This window comes from Mobula birostris, chromosome 11, assembly GCF_030028105.1.
Source record: "Mobula birostris isolate sMobBir1 chromosome 11, sMobBir1.hap1, whole genome shotgun sequence".
Taxonomy (NCBI): domain Eukaryota; kingdom Metazoa; phylum Chordata; class Chondrichthyes; order Myliobatiformes; family Myliobatidae; genus Mobula; species Mobula birostris.
This window is the reverse complement of record NC_092380.1, coordinates 96,412,864-96,425,572: the sequence shown is the minus strand read 5'-3', so window position 1 is coordinate 96,425,572 and position 12,709 is coordinate 96,412,864.

The window sequence follows — 12,709 nt, the reverse complement described above, 5'->3', positions numbered from 1 at the left end:
AATTCTGCCTGTGTGACTCAGAAGGGAAGGGGGAAGAAAAGGCACATTGTAGCAATAGGGGATTCATTAGCTAGGGGAAAGGTAGGAGATTCTGTGGGGGAGAACGAGATTCCCAGATGGTATGTTGCCTCCCGGGTGCCAGGGTCCAGGATATCTCAAATCAAGTTCTCGGCAACCTTAAGTGGGAGGGTGAACAGCTGGAAGTGGTCCATGTATGTATCAATGACGTGGGTAGGACAAGTGATGAGGTTCTGCATAGGGAGCTCAGGGAGTGAGGTGCGAAGTTAAAGGGCAGGACCTCCAGGGTTGTGATCTCAGGACTGTTACCTGTGCCACATGCTAGTGAGGCCAGAAATAGGAAGATTATACAGTTTAATATGTGATGAAGCAGTTGGTGTAGGAGGAAGGGTATAAGATTTTTTGGATCTTTGGGCCCTCTTCCAGGGAAGGTGGAATGTGTACAGAAGGGACGGTTTGTACCTGAACTGGAGGAGGACTAATGTCCTAGCAGGAAGGTTTGTAGATGCTGCATGTTGGAGTTTAAACTAGAGTTGCAGGGAGATGGGAACCAGAGTGCCAGAACAGTTAGTGGAGAGATTGTGGAGGCAGATGTTGGTAAGACCTCAGATAAAGTTAGGAATCAGAAGGTTGAGCATGGTGTGACTAGTGTCCTATGCTATATTTTGATGCAAGAAGTATCATAGGAAAGGTAGATAATAGTGCTGAAGATAATGTGCTGGTTTGCAAACATAGGCAATGTGTCATGAGGAGAGGCTGTTAATAGGGCAAAATTGCAGCAAAGAGGGTGACTTGCAACCTAAAAGGTGGACAAAATGGAAAAGGGTGAATACAGGACTGAAGGTGTTGCATCTGAATGCGCACTGTTTATGGAATAAGGTAGATGAACTTTCAGCACAGTTACAGATTGGCAGATATGATGTTGCAGTCATCACTGAATCATGGCTGAAAGATTATAGCTGGGAATTTAATGTCCAAGGATACACATTGTATTGAAAGGACAGGCAGGAAGGCAGAGGGGGTGGAATTGCTTTATTGGTAAAAAAATGAAATCAAATCATTTGAAAGAGGTGACATAGGGTTGGAAGTTGTTGAATTATTGTGGATAGAGCTAAGGAACTGCAAAAGTATAAAGACCCTGATGGGAGTTGTATACGGACCCCCAAACAGTACTAAGGATGTGGCTTCCAAATTACAACGGAAGATAGAAATGGTCATGGGCGACTTCAATATGGAAAATCGGGTTATTGCAGGATTCCAGGGTTTGAACTTCTAGAGTGCCTATGAGATAGTTTTTTACAGCAGCTCGTGGTTGAGCCCAATAGCGGATCAGCTATTCAGGATTGGATGTTGTGCAATGAACCAGAATCGATTAGAGAACTTAAGGTAAAAGAACCCTTAGGAGCAAGTGATCAGAATATGATCGAATTCACTCTGAAATTTGAGAAGGAGAAGCTAAAATCAGATGTACCAGTATTACAATGGAGTAAAGGGAATTACAGGGGCATGAGAGAGCAGCTGGCCAAAATTAATTGGAAAAGAACACTGGCAGGGATGATGCCAGAGCAACAATGGCTGGAATTTCTGGAAGCAATTCACAGGATATATGCATACCTCACAGGCATAGGATATATACATCCCAAAGAAGAAGTATTCTAAAGGAAAGATGACACGGTCACGGCTAACGGAACAAAGTCAAGGACAACAAAGCCAAAGAGAGGGCATATAATACAGCAAGAATGAGTGGGAAGTTAGAGAAACTTACAAATACCAACAGAATGCAACTAAAAAAGTAATTAAGAAGATAAAGATAGAATGCAAAAGTAAGCTAGCCAATAATATTAGAGAGGATAACTAAAGTTTCTTCTGATACATAAAGTGTAAAAGAGAGGCGAGAGTGAATGTCGAACCACTGGAAGATGATGCTGGAGAGGTAGTAATGGAGGACAACAAAATGGTGGATGAACTGAATAAGTATTTTGCATCAGTTTTCACTGTGGAAGACAATAGCAGCATGGTGGAAGTTCCAGGTGTCAGGGCCACGAAGTGTATCAAGCTAACATAATTAGAGACAAGGTTCTTTGGAAACTGAAAGGTCTGAAGGTAGATAAGTCACCAGGACCAGATAGATTATGTACCCACCTCCCCCCCTCACCCCCCACCACCCCCCCCCACCCAGAGTTCTGAAAGAGGTGGCTGAAGATATCATGGAGGCATTAGTAATGATCTTTCAAGAATCACTAGATTCTGGAATGGTTCCGGAAGACTTGAAATTTGAAAACGTCACACCACTCTGCATTAAGGAAGAGAGGCAGAAGAAAGGAAACTATAGGCTAGTTATTCTGACCTCAGTGGTTGGGAAGATATTGGAGTCGATTATTAAGGATGAGATATCAGGTTATTTGGAGGCATTTGATAAAATAGGCCAGTCAACATGGTTTCCTCAAGGGAAAATCTTGCCTGACAAAACAGAAGGTCTTTGATGAGGTGCCACACATGAGGCTGCTTAACAAGCCCATGGTATTACAGGAAAGATTCTAGCATGGATAAAGCAGTGGCTGGTTGGCAGGAGGCAAAGTGTGGAAATAAAGGGAGCATTTTTTGGATGGCTGTCTGTGACTAGTGTGTTCCACAGGGTTCTGTGTTGGGACAGATTATTTTTACGTTTTATGTCAATGATTTGGATGATGAAATTGAGGGCTTTGTTGAGAGGTTTGCAGACAATACGAAGATAGGCGGAGGGATAGTTAGTTTTGAGAAAGTAGAGAGGCTACAGAAGGACTGAGACAAATTAGGAGAATGGGCAAAGAAATTGCAGATGTACTACAGTGTCGGGAAGTGTATAGTCATGCACCTTGGTAGAACTAATGAAAGGGTTGACTATTTTCTAAATGGATAGAAAATACAGAAAACTGAGGCACAAAGGGACTTGGGAGTCCTTGTGCAGGAAACCCTGAAGATTAATTTGCAGGTTGAGTCTGTGGTGAGGAAGGCAAATGCAATGTTAACATTCATTTCAAGGGACTAGAATATAAAAGTAAGGATGTAATGTTGAAACTTTATAAAACACAAATGAGGCCTCATTTGGAGTATTGTGAGCAGTTTTGGGACCCTTATCTTAGAAAGGATGTGCTGAAACTGGAGAGGGTTCAAAGGAGATTTACAAAAATGAGTCCAGAATTGAATGGCTAGACATATGAAGAGCTTCTGATGGTTCTGGGCCTGTAGTGACTAGAATTCAGAAGAATGAGGGATAACCTTATTGAAACCTATTGAATGGTGAAAGGCCTTGATAGAGTGGATTTGCAGAGGATGTTTCCTATGGTGGGAGAGTCTAAGACCAGAGGACACAACCTCAGCATCCTTTTAGAAAGGAGAAGAAGAGGAATTTCTTTAGCCTGAGAGTGGTGAATATGTGGAATTACTTGCCAGAGGTAGCTGTGAAGGCCACATCTTTATGTAGATTTAAGGTAGATGTTGATGGATTCTTGATGGATCAGGGCATGAAGGGATAAGTGGAGAAGGCAGGAGATTGAGGCTGAGAGGAAAATTGGTTCAGCCGTAATGAAATGGCAAAGCAGACATAAGGGGCCAAATTGCCTAATTCTGCTCCTATGTCGTATGGTCTGGAAAGGACAGGAGACTGCAGTGATGCAATAAATATAGAGGGCTGAATCATATAACGGCCAAGGATCATTTCCCCCTTCCACTCAAGAACACTACCTTCATGATTTTCCAAGGGGCAGGAGTATTCTGGAAGCTAGACTTGCAGTGTGCATACAGTCTGGTCTGCATAAAGGAGTGTGATGAGTGGAATACGGCATTCAACTCACTAACAGGGCCAAAAGACTGAATTCTAGGCAGGCCAGGGGGTCTCTTTAACTGGGTCAGGATTTGTTCTGAGCTATTGACTGTGGGCAAAGGGTCAAAAACCGGATGCCCTGTCTCATCAGTTTGATGAACCCAAAAGAGATGAGCAGCCGACCACAATCTTGCCCCAAGCTAAGGTGATAGTGGCCATTCATTCCCAAGAATGGTTCTCCCTGGGTTGTTCATCCCAAATTTTGTCAGGTCTAAGGTACTTCAATGGGGAAATGCATCTAGAATGACTGCTCACCCAGGGGTTTCCACAACTCGCGAGTTCATTGACAGGTGATACTGTTGGCCTGGAATGGCTAAAGAGGTCCGACAACATGTGCAGGTATGCAAGGTGTGCACCCAGAGCAAGGAGCCTTGCATCCAACCTCAAAGGCTCTTTCACTCTTTACCTGTTCTGAACAAACCATGGGCACACAACTCCATGGACTTTGTCACGGATCTTCTGCCTTCCAAGCTGAAGACTGTCATCATGGTAATTGTAGATTGTTTTTTGAAGGCCTGCAAATTCATTGCATTGGACAAACAACTGCCAGCAGCAGAGATAGCTGAGATTGTCATGCATCAAGTCTTCAGGATCCATGGATTTCTGCTGGACATTGAGTCAGATTGGGGTCCACACTTCATATCACACTTTTGAAGAGTGTTCTTTACGATGACTGGGACTACAGCAGGTCTTTCCTCTGGGTGTCACCCACTATCCAATAGCCAGATGGAGCTATGTAACGGACCGTAAGGTGCCTGGCCTCAGAAGAACTAAATGAGTGGTGCAACCATTTGATGTAGGCAGCGGTCACTCACAATACTTTACATCATCCTGTGCATGGAATGTCCCTGTTTGAATGCCAATTCAGGTATTCTCTGCCACTCTTCCCTGAGCAGGAGGTCAAGGCTGGGGTTCCTGCAGCTGAAAGATCTTGTTCAACACTCCAAGGAAAATAGACTAGGGCAAGGGGGGTTTTGTTGACCTTTACCCAGAAGGCTGAAAGGAAGGCCAGCCACAAGAGAAGAGAGGGACCAGCTTTGCAGCCTGTGCAACAGGTTTACCTGTCTCTTCAGGATTTGCCACATTGTGTGAAAGTCTAGGAAATTGGCACCCTAGTTCATTGGACTCTTCGAGGTTCTCAGGAAATTAAACCCAGTAGCCTAAACCTTGCAATTCCCCAAGACGATCAAGATCAAATCCACTTTCCACGCTTCCAAATTAAAACCTGTAAGCACCGGTCCTTTAGTGTTCCCCCCGACCCCCCACCACCACCACCATCACCCCTGCCACCACCCAGGTTTATCAATGGAGAACATGTTTTTATCATAAAGAGAATTCTGGATTCATGAACTGTTTAGCATTTTCTCGTGGACTGATAAGGATTTAGACCCGAGGAATGGTGCTGGGTTCCTGAAGGGGACATCTTGTATCTGGTTCTCATCCATGACTACCATAATCATCTCTCTGAGCAACCAGGGCAATCAGGAGTCGGCTGTAGGGGAGGGTGTCCTGTTGCGACACACACCTAACCACACTAGCTTCGAGGGTTTAGACACACCGAGTCTCTGGAATATGGATAGCTGGCATGATCCCTTTTAAGACTCAGACCTGCCCCATGGGCCATGTTTTGGCACCGGGATGTTAATATTTAAAGAGCATCTGAACCAAGGTTCTGGTCAATCTTCACCTCAACTTTGAATTCTCGTCTAGCATCTAGTTAGGAACCCTGTCCTCATTTCAGTCTTGTATCGTGACTCAGTTCTAGTCTCAGATATACAAGCACTTGGGTCCTAGCCATCCTCGGCTAAGTCTCTCATCACACATAGTAGTGATGTCTGAGTGTTTCTTAAAGTTGCCAAACTCAAGCTCTCAGAGCCATTCCTTTCCATTAATATCCCTTGCAAGTCCTCTGATCTAAGTTGTATTGTGTTGCGCAATTGAACCAATGTTCTGCCCCCTTGCTGAACTCCCTTATGAGTACTAAAGCCTGGTAATTGATTGCTGACACCATATTCCAAATTTCCATCTTTCCATGCAGAAGTTGAAGTTACTTCCAGCTTTGCAGGATTATAGTGTTGAACAGTGACAGTTATAAACACAAGATACTCTGCAGATGCTGGGGTCAAGCGTGGGAGGAAAGCGGAGCACCCAGGCAGTGATGGAGAGAACGTACAACTCTGGAATGAAATGCTGGAACTATTCCGCTGATCACGCCGCATTGGTAGTGAGAGAAAAATGAAGTTAACTCTTTGCATCCACACCCTGACGTGGGATAATAAATTGGGTGAAAATTGTGAGCTGTGAGGAACATGAACAGTTTACAAAGGTGTACAGACAAGTTAAGGGAGTAGGCAAGAAAATTACTGAGGGTGAAAAGGTGTTACATACTTTGATAGTGTCCTAGAAAAACAGGATATTTCCTAAACAATAAGCTGGTAAATATTACTGTAGAAAGGAAATCTGGTGAACTGGTTCCAAGTTCAGGAAGAAACATGCAGGTATAGTAAGTAATTAAAAAAATCAAATTATTATGTTACACTTAACTTCAGAATCGTGCAGTGATTTGGGCTCAATAGATTTGCTAACATGGACAAAGATTGTGGGCATCTTATGCTGCAAATGATGATCAATGAGTAATGATGAACAATACATATATCCATGTCCCTTTCAATCACCCCATTAGCAAGTTCTATTTCTTTCTTTGTAGTGGACATTTACTATTGGGCATCTGTTTTGTAATCACATTGTGCTGTCCACATCAAGGATCAACTTTTAGCAGCTTGCTGGGGTGAGTTGGTGCGACATGCAACAAAGAACAACTTTCAACAATTATAAGATGAATGAATTATATAAAAAATAAACTTAGAGGTACGGATATGTGCACAAATACAATCACATATTTACAATGTAAACGACATTATAAAAAGTAGTTAAAAGTGTTTACCTTGTAGTTCAGTGTAAGGTAATTATAACTTTATTTATCATTGATTGGTCCAGTTACCAGTAATAATACAACACTGTTGACAAAAAGTGGACATCATGCCAGTGAGGAGGAGACAGTTGCCATGAAATCATCCAGCTTAGGATGATTAATCAGTGTAAAGTTAACGTCGTTACCTTCTGTTCCTTTTTTAAATACTTCCTCCCCACATGCTGTTTATTAAATACCAGATGATAATACCTCGTATAGTTCCAGAGAACTTCCTATTTGTGTGAGGTGTGATGAATCAGCCACAAAAATTTATTTTGGTTTGGGAATCATTTTGTTTTCAAATATTTTTATTGTTTTTTTAAATAAAGAGAGCATAGTATAAGTAGGTTTGTGCAGTTCATAACAAATGTATCAAATGTACAATTCACATCTATGAAAGAGATGCTCCCACAGTACAATCATGCTTTAGTTGCCCCCCTGCCCTGACCCACCCCTCCCAATCCCCAACTCCAAGCCATCACTGCGTGAGCAAAAAGGGTTAAACAGAACCTCTGTCCCCACGGAGCTGCATTGGTATAGAGAAGGTGTATTTTCCTAATACATAAACTGTTGTATGTTTACAAATCTGGGTCCATAGAATTTTACTGGGAAATGCTGGAAGTCAGGGATTTATGTGCAGAGGAAAGGAAGAAAGGATGGACCTTTAGTTTGGCTGGAAATTCTGAAAATATTCAAGAAAGGGTCCCCACACCGTTTGGAACTTCATATCCAGTTGAGAATTGAATAATGGATCTTCTCAAGGTGTAGACTGGACATGATGTCCCTGAGCCACTGAGCGTGGGTGGACGGGGCAGCATCCCTCCACCTGAGCAAGACTGTGCGCCTGGCCAAAAGAGAGGCAAAAGACAGTGTTTGACATTTGGTCAGACTTAGGTGCGTGTCCCCCCTCCAGAAGTGCCGAAAAGAGCAATCAAAAGGTTTAGGTTCCAAATTATAATTAAGTATTTGTGATAGAGTTTGGAAAACATCTTTCCAGTATTTTTCCAAGCTAGGGCACGTCCAGTACATGTGAATAAGGGAAGTCTCGCCCCTTTTGCATTTGTCGCAGCAGGGATTAACATCTGGATAAATGCGAGATGATTTAGTTTTAGACATATGGGCCCTGTTTACGACCTTGAACTGTAACAAACAACGGCGGGCACATAAAGAGGTTGAGTTAACTAACTTAAGAACTGAATCCCATACATCATCTGACAGAGAGAAATTTAAATCTTGCTCCTGGGCAGTTTTAATTTTGTCAAGGGGCGCTCACCTCAGGACTGCTAGCTTGTCGCAAATAGGAGATATTAGACCTTTGCGCAATGGATTCATGCAGAGAAACATATCAATGACATTTGTGTTGGGTGCCTCAGGGAAGTTTGATATCAAAGGGCTGATAAAATGTCTAATTTGCAAATATCTGAAGAAATGAGTGTTGGATAGGTCAAACTTTGCAGACGGTTGTTCAAATGATGCAAAGCAGTTGTCTATAAAAAGATCTTTAAAGCCCCTGATGTCCTTTCTGTACCAGTCTTGAAATGTTGAATCATGTATAGAGGGTTGGAAGAGATGATGGTATAGAATAGGACTTGAAAGAGAGAAACCATGGAGACCACTATTCTTTCTGAACTGAGCCCATACACTCAGTGTGTGCCTGATAGCAGGATTAACAATTGGTTTAGGCGTAAGAAAAGGGAGTGCGGGTCCAAGAAGTGCGGAGATGGAGAAATTCTTTATAGAGTTCAGCTCTATTGCCACCCATATTGGGCAGTCAGATTGGTTGAAAAATGAGACCAAAAGATGAGACAGCGTATGTTAGCTGCCCAGTAATATAAGTGGAAATTGGGCAAAGCCATGCCCCCAACACTTTTAGATTTTTGAAGATGGACTTTATTCAGTAGGGGATGATTGCCCTTCCATAAGTAGGACGATATGACCGAGTCTAGCGAGTCAAGGAAGGCTTTAGGAATGAAAGTTGGTATGGATTGAAAAAGGTATAAGAATTTAGGAAGGATGTTCATTTTGACAACATTAATTCGGCCCATCAGGGACGTGGACAGGGGTGACCACTGCGCTAGGCTCTGTTTTGTATGATTTAACAAATTAATGAAATTTTCTCCAAAAAGACACTTACGTTTCCTTGTTACTGTGATGCCAAGGTAAATAAATTGGTTATTCACTACCTTAAAAGGGAGGTTATGGAACTCTGATGCTTGAGCTTCTCCATTTATTGGAAAAAGTTGCTCTTGTGTAAATTAAGTTTGTATACTGAAAACTGGCTAAATTTGTTAAGGAGTGAGATCATGGGGGGTAAGGAGGTGATGGGGTTCGATATAAAAAGTAAAAGATCATCAGCATAAAGGGAGACTTTGTGCTCAATTCCCTCCCTCCAAACCCCCGTCAGATCCTCACAACTGCGGAACATAATCGCCAGTGGCTCTGTGGCCAGATCGAAATGTAAAGGGCTTAAAGGGCACCCTTGGCGGGTTCCACGTTTGAGGTTGAAAGGTTGGGATTGCTGAAAGTTGGTCAAAACAGAGGCAGTGGGATGCGAATATAACAGATTAATCCACATGATAAAAGTTGGTTCAAGATCAAACTTTTCTAAAACAGCAAAGAGGTAATTCCATTCCACACAGTCGAACGCTTTCTCTGCATCTAAGGAGATGACACATTCAGGGATCCCAACTGAAGATGAATATAAAATATTTAATAGATGGCATATGTTAAAAAAGGGGAAGTGGTTTTTGATGAAACCGGTTTGGTCTTCAGAAATAATTGAGGGTAGGATGTTCTCCAGTCTATGGGCCAAAACTTTAGCTAAGATTTTGACATCGACATTTAACAGAGAGATTGGCCTGCATGAGGAGCATTCTTTTAGATCTTTGCCTCTCTTCGCTAGAAGAATGATGCATGCCTCATTAAATGATGCTGGCAGTTTACCTTGTTTAAACGAATCAGATAGAACCAAGGTTAGTTGAAGTAAGAGCAGTGACGAAAATGATTTAAAGAATTCTACAGGGAGCCCATCGGGTCCTGGAGATCTACCAGTCTGCTGTAACGAGATGGCAGAGGATATTTCCTCTAATGATATTGGCTCATTCATTCTCATTTTGAGATCAGGAGAAAGTGTGGGGATATTTAAGCCGTTTAAAAAATTCTCGACCAAAATGTTATCATTTGGGGATTCAGAAGAGTAAGGTCGGGAGTAAAAATTACTGAATGTGTCGTTGATTTCAGAATGATTCGAGGTGAAGCTTCCATTTTCCATTCAAATTTTTGTAATGTGTTGTTTGGCTTTGAGGACCCTTAATTGGTTGGCTAAAAATTTACCAGATTTGTCACCATAGATATAGAACCAGCTCTTGCTCTTCAAAAGTAGGCGTTCAATTGGGTGAGTGGAAATAAGATCAAATTCAGTTGGAAGTTCCACTCGTTTTTTGTACAGCTCCAGATTTTTAATTTGAGGATATTGTTGGTCTATTTTTCTTTATGGGTCTTTTTTTTCATGTTCGCAGCGTAGGAAATTATTTGACCCCTGAGGTATGCTTTCAAAGTGTCCCAAACAACCAGGCTTGAGGTTTCAGGTGACGTATTGATATTAAGGAAAAAGGTTATCTGGTCCTCCATAAATTTTACAAAATCATTATCTGACAGTAAGGTCGAACTAAAACACCAATGCTTATTTATTTGAGGAGGGCCAGGAAGAATTATAGACAGGACAACCGGAGTGTGGTCTGATATCACTATACTCTGATAAACGCAGAAAGATGGAATCAGCTGGTTATCAATTAGAAAGTAGTCAATTCTAGAAAAGGTGTGATGGACGTGTGAGAAGAAAGAATATTCTCTCTTATTTGGGTGGAGAAAGCACCATACATCAGATGCCATAGTTGGAGAGGAAGGACTGAATTAATGAGGCAGATTTGCTTAGTACTCTGGGAATAGGAGACGATTGATCCAGCACTGGATCTAACCAACAGTTGAAGTCTCCACCTAGTATGAGAGAATATGAACTCAGATCAGGCAGCGCAGAAAAATACGTTCAAAGAAGTCTACGTCATCCGAGTTAGGAGAATATCTGTTAGCCAACACTACCAATGTATTATATAATTTCCCTGAGACAATGACAAAGTGGCCGCTTGTATCTGACATTGTATTGTGGAGCTCAAAGGAAACGTTTTGATTTATGAGAATTGAGACCTCCCTAGCTTTAGCCTGAAAAGTGGTGTGGAAGTGCTGTCCCAACCATTGTGGCATAAGACAGGAATTGTCAGAACTGCGAATGTGTGTTTCTTGTAGAAATGCGATTGCTGTATTAAACTGTTTGAGATGTGAGAAAAACCTTCCTTCTTTTAACAGGGTGATTCAGCCCCTTGACATTCCAGCTTACAAACAGGGCCGAAATAAATCCTGTGTAACAAGGACTTCTGAGGGTTCTTAAAACAGTACCGGCATTGGAGTACCCTCCCCCCACTCCCCCCAACCCACAACAAGACAGCTGCCAGAGAGCATAGCAGCAAGCTCTTAAGAACAATAGTCATCCAACAATATAACTTCCTGTCACTTGTAGTGTCATCTTCAATTCCGTTATTGATATTTAAAGGAAACAGTAAGCATTCAACATTCCTAAACTGACATTGTGTTTAGTGAGAGACAAAACAATTCCCCCAAAGTTTATTAAACATGGCTATGAAAAATGAACCATAAAACAGAAATATAAACTGATATTTGAAGGAAAAAATAAAAAATAAACAGACTTTACCCAGTGCTCCTCCCACAAAAGGTTGTAATATTGTTCCACCTATCATGGTAGTCAGTACCTAACCTGGCCAACCCAGACCAGACCTCACTATCCAAGCACTGCTAACGTTACCTGGCAGAGGGTATGGGAGAAAAGTATTTTAAGAAGAATTCGGTGTAGTGGGGAGGCTGTCGAGGCATTTCCGTGTTTTGTCTACCGAGCGTAGCCAGTTCTTGTCACCTCTGGGAAGTGTGATATGGAGCCGTGCAGGGTATAGTAGAGAAGGCCTGAGTCCTCGGTTGTATAGTTCCATTATTATTTCTTTGTACTCGGCTCGCAGGCTCAAAACTTCAGGAGGGTAGTCCTCCACAACCCGAATCTGCTGGCTGTGGTGTTCTAGCTTCCCTCTCCACCAGGCCCCTCTAACCAGGAGATCTTTAATCTGGTAGCGGTGCAGGCAAAGAATGACTGGTCGCGGTCTCTGTCCTGGGGCTGGTTTAGCTGCTAGTGAATGGTGGGCTCTATCAATCTCCTTCCTGAAGATCTCACAAAGTAGAATGCAAAAAAATTCAACAGGACGCCCGCCTTCAATAGATTCCGGCAGGCCCAGGATGCGTAGGTTCTGCCGTCTGCTCCGGGCCTCCAGGTCAGTAACTTTAGCCATTAGCTTGATATTGTTTTCACATAAGCTGGAGCAGATGTTTTCTAGCTCACTGATGTGCTGGCTCTGGTCGTCCATAGCGAGCTCGAGGGAAGGTAGGTGTTGGCCGTGGTCTTCCACTTTGCATTGGATTTGGTTGAGTTTCGTTTCCAGCAGACTGAAAAAAGATTTAAATTCAGCCACTAATGCCTCACGGTGTTGGTCCAGCAGCGTGGAAATAGCCTCAACTGTCAAGCCAGCCGCCAAATTGTCTTTTTCCCCGGATTTAGTACTCTTTGAGGTCATTGTGAAGCGAGCATAATCGCAGGCCGCAGAACTGTCTTTTTTTCCAGATTTAGTACCCTTTCAGGTCATTGTGAAGCGAGCATAATCGCAGGCAAGGACGAAGAGCAAAATGTCCAACAGTTTGGTATGAGAAAAGGGGGAAGAAGGAGTGTGGAAATAAAAAGTAGG